General features: G+C 47.4%; 1 protein-coding gene across 1 annotated transcript in view; it reads left to right on the top strand.

Moving 5' to 3' along the window:
* LOC104125547 (protein kinase C eta type) overlaps positions 1-4,434 on the top strand; it is a gene marked incomplete at its 5' end in the record, with an annotated part of 64,386 nt that overhangs the window by 11,746 nt on the left and 48,206 nt on the right.

Below are 4,434 nucleotides of genomic sequence, written 5' to 3'. Positions count from 1 at the left end.
CGTGCATGGTTATGTTACTCCTACAAAGATAAATACTGAGAAACAAACCTGTTTATTATTCCTCCTCTGGGTCCTGTGCTTTGGCGTGACTTGACCCAGATACAGATGGCCGCTCGCACTGCTGGGGGAGTTGGACATGTGGCTTTCCGAAGCCCAGAACTGAGACAGCCCGGTTTATTCCTGTGCTCCCAGCAAGACCTGAGGCAGATTGCTTTGTGTGGGGGTTGTGGACCACAAAGGGAGAGCAGGAACATTGGGAACACTGAGGGAGCCTGCCAGCTCTTGTAATTGTCTTGTAATAATTTGCTTGCAAGCTCCCTAAGCCCTGCTACTCTTTTTGGAAACAATAAACTTGCGCTGGGAAGCAGTGACACAGCTGTCTCTGTATGGAGATAGTTTTGAAAGCCTGCCTTCTGCTCTGCAAAGCACGAACTGCCAAAACAGTGAAAAATGACTGTTTTCTTGGGGAAGCCCTTTGGCTTCAGCGAACTCAGATGGAGCCCAAAGCTGATTTCTAAGGAGTTGTGTGCATGGATTACTTCCAAAAAGATGAAATGCAAACTTAGCAGAATTTCTGAGCCAGGCTGATTTTTTTTTTTTTTTTTTTTTTTTTTTTTTGGGAGAGGTAGAATTGGACCATTGCTCTAAATGGCATTTGATGAGGCCTCCATATCCTCTGGATGCTGCTTAATATGGCAGCTGTCAGCTAAAGAGGAGGCTTGGGTGAAATTGCTGCTGGGATGGGTCCTTGGTGGGGCGGCTCAGCCCCTTGTCCCGCAGGGGAGTCGGTGTGGGCAGAAGCAGCGGTTGGGAGAGCTCTGCTGCCACTGGGATGTGCAGAGCTTGTCCAGGCCTGTTCCTGGTAGCTCCAGAGGCTGGAGAGGCCCTGCTGGTGTTTTCCAGTGGGTCTCCTGGACCTGCACCGATGGCTCTCTGGAGAGAAATCCCCTCTGGCCTCCACACTGCCCTTGGCACAGCAGCTCTTGTAAGGCAGCAGGTAGAGGAGGCAGCTTTGCTTCTGTCACCTTCCATGTCTGCACGTAGGAAACCTTTGTCTTTCCCCATCTCCTCCCTCTGCGCTGTCTGAACCAGGGCAGTGGTGCTGCCCTGTCCCATTTACTTAGCATGAAAGCCTGTGATCAGAGATAAACCTCTCACCCGAGCTGTCTTCAGAGGTCTTTGGTCTTGTGTGGGTTGTACATGGACGTCAGCTATGACTCTTAACTGGAAGGGGGTGGTAAGGCCGCACTGGCCTTTTTTGCGCACGGGGAGGGAAAAGATGCTCTTTCAATAAAACCTGGATTATTTTTTTTTTCCCCTGTGATGATGAAGAGAAAGGTATGAGTGTTCAAAACGGCTTTCTAGTAGAGCTGGTAAGGGCAAAGGGCTAAAGCGAAGTTTGAGTTTTCAGTGGGTGCTTGTGTTTGCAAGGGGCAGTAACCAGCGTGTGGATCGTCCCACCCAGTGGCTTTTGCAATCAGGGACTCTCTTCAAGCCCCACCAACACCCCGCTAAGACAACAAGCAAATCAAGTGGGTGAACATAATTGCTATTGCACGCTGTCCTTGGGACACTGTATGTGCTTCCAGCAGCCCTTGCCCTGTTAACAGGCAAACAAATACAGATGTCAAACTGAAATTTAAACAAATAAACACCACCCCCCCTCCCCGAAACAACGCTCTTGCACTGAAGTTGGCAGGGCTGTCTCTAGATGTAGGCCAGCCTTGAAACGAGCCCACCTGATCCTGCGGGCTTTATTTGTTTCCTCCAAGTGTTTCTTTCGTTTACAGTAACAATCGCTCTGTGGCTTTATTCATCTCGATCCAAGTCCAGAAATGGTGCAACGCGATTTCCTCGTGTGGCTGCCGCTGCTGCGAAGGCTTTCGCGTCACCGTTTCCTGTTGACTCAAATGCTCTGTTCTTACTTCTGCCGACGTCAAACAGAGATAGCAGATCAGGGGAGACTTCTGAGCAATGCAAAATAGAAAAAATAGGAACGCGAGGATTTCAGCACTAAGCCCTGTCAAAAAAAATGCTCCAGCTTTCAGCTCCTCTGAATTCCTGCCGGTAGACCCCAGGAAAGGAGGCACATAACTCTTAAGTCAGGTCAAATTTGCAAGTATCTGAACTATCTGCTGTTTCAAGATTTCCTTTTCCTGGCCCATATTTAAGCTTTTATTCACTCGTACTCTGCCTGCTGCAAATTGCCTTTCCCCCGCCTCTCCCCCCTCCAAATACCACTGTTTGTTTTATTTCTCAATGATTCCTCAGAGAGTGGTTGATCTTTGCAGTTTGGCAAGCTGATGGCCTTGTTTAAGAGTAAAAATGGAATACCTTGCTTGGCTCTTAGGTTCTGATCCCCGAAGGATGGTCGTTAGTGCTGATTTTTCTCATATTGTTGCCAGGTATGTAGCAGGCCAGTGCACAAATGCTGTATTATAAACAGGTTGTAATGCCCATCCTGCTCTTTTCTGCAACAATCTCATGGGATTTCTCAGTGTTAGAAACCTGGACAGTTTGCTGGGCCTCTTTTTAAAAAAAAAAAAAAAAATTGGGTAGTCCAAAGTCTTGTTAGGCCTAAATGGGAGAGCTTCAGTCATTAAATAATCCATATTTATGCTTGACCCGTGAAACAAGACTGTGGATGGAGGTGAGGCATTAGCTGTTACACCTGTGAGCACTGTGTAACACGTGCAATGGTACCTGCTCAGGTTTGCAGTTAGTCTGAAGCAAGAGCTGTCTGTGACAAAAAGATGCTAATTCCACAGCAGCGGTGACGTGAGTTATAAAACTGGCTGCTTCTGTGCTCACCTGAACGTTTGAGAAAGAAGAAATAGTGTCTTCCTTTAAGCATCATAGCACAGACGAGTACATCCAGATGGGCCGTGGAGCTTTGCCAGCACTGGAGAAGCAGGACTTGTATGTTTTAAGATAGGAAGAGTTAACTTTGTTTCCCTGAAGCTCACCTGTAAGGACAGACTAGAAAATATATGCACGTTCACCTGACTGTATGCGTGTTTATACAAGAATATGTATTGCTTCCATAAATACACACACACATCCCTCTGTCAGGTTGCTGGTAAATTAAATTACTTCCTGTAGGAGATCTGGCAAGAGGGATTTCTTTTTTAAGTACGGGCTTGAAGAGATGCCTGGACAAGCTGGGCTAGATAAGCGTGTGGTATGTGGAGAGATCAGCAAGGAAGGAGGCGGGAAAGAACAAGAAGGAGAGGTAAAAGCCAACCCGACTAGCAAGGCAGAGCTGATATCTGCACTGCAGCTGGAGGAAGGCTTGCCGAACGGGTGGGCTCAGCATAGCCAGGCTCAGTTTAACCAACTGCAGCGAAGATGTGGCATTGGAGATCTGATGTGGGCTGAAGAGCCAAGGTTGATGGTGGGTTTGCATGGTTTGTGCTGCTCTGGCTTAGACTGCTGCCCTAGATGAGCCAGCCTGAGGGTCTGTCAGCAGCTCTATCACAAAGGCAGAGTGAAACAATGAAGTGTTGTTCTTCATGTGGACTCTCACTTAACACATAGCCTTGGTGCTAGACGCAGTAGTATTGCGAGATTGCTGGGAACACGTCTATCTTAGCTTCTGGAAGGACCCCAGAAGGAGCTGTGGAGCAGAGCCCAGGATGGCGACAAGAAGCAAGCTGTCCTCATCTGTCACGAGCTGTTTGCTTTCCTGCTTGTGTCCAGAGGGGAATGAAAGGTTTCCTGGTTGCTTTTCTTCTGCTGTGTGCATCTCAAGATGTTAATACCAGCAGTCGTTTCAAGCTGGCTGGCTGCCAGAAAGTGGAGCATAACAAAGCTTATCCTCTTAAACTTAGAGAGGGTTTAAAACTAACTCGTAGATGATTAACATCAGACCTGGGACGAGGCTTGTGGGGAAAGAAGGGCAAACAGCACCATTAAAAGGCTGACTGGTCTCAGCTGAGTTGCATTCCTCTTTTTGCCAGTCCACTTGTTCCTGATATTTGGAGTAAGACTGAGACAATCAATCCTGAATGTCCTGAAACAATTACCAGGGGAAATTTTTGAACCAGACTGCAACAAATCTAGGGTTTAGTTTTGTGACAAATTGCTGTGTGCCCTTCCTCTCCCCATTAAACGAGCACTCCTTTTGCATGTGCTAAACCCATATCCAGACTGTTGAGCACCCAGCTTAAGCAAGTGCCTCCCTATCTGTAGACTCTTGCAAAAACCAGAACAAAGCCAAATAAGAAACCTGAGAGACCAGCAGCTGCGGTTAATGAGCTGAACTTTATTGAACAGGTTGCTTGTCTGCCCAGCAGAAACTTTGGTTTATAGTTCATCCTTATCAATTCCTTCATCACCCAGAGGTCTCTGCAGGTTAATTGGAGATATGAGGAAAGATGAAATCCAAGGGCCCAAAAAGCAGCCTCCAGGCAAGTGTATGGCAGGAAACCCCAT

Source organism: Egretta garzetta, unplaced genomic scaffold (genome assembly GCF_000687185.1).
Source record: "Egretta garzetta isolate BGI_Z169 unplaced genomic scaffold, ASM68718v1 scaffold95, whole genome shotgun sequence".
Lineage (NCBI taxonomy): Eukaryota > Metazoa > Chordata > Aves > Pelecaniformes > Ardeidae > Egretta > Egretta garzetta.
Note: the sequence above shows the minus strand (reverse complement) of the source record. Positions and strands in the feature narration are given on the sequence as shown.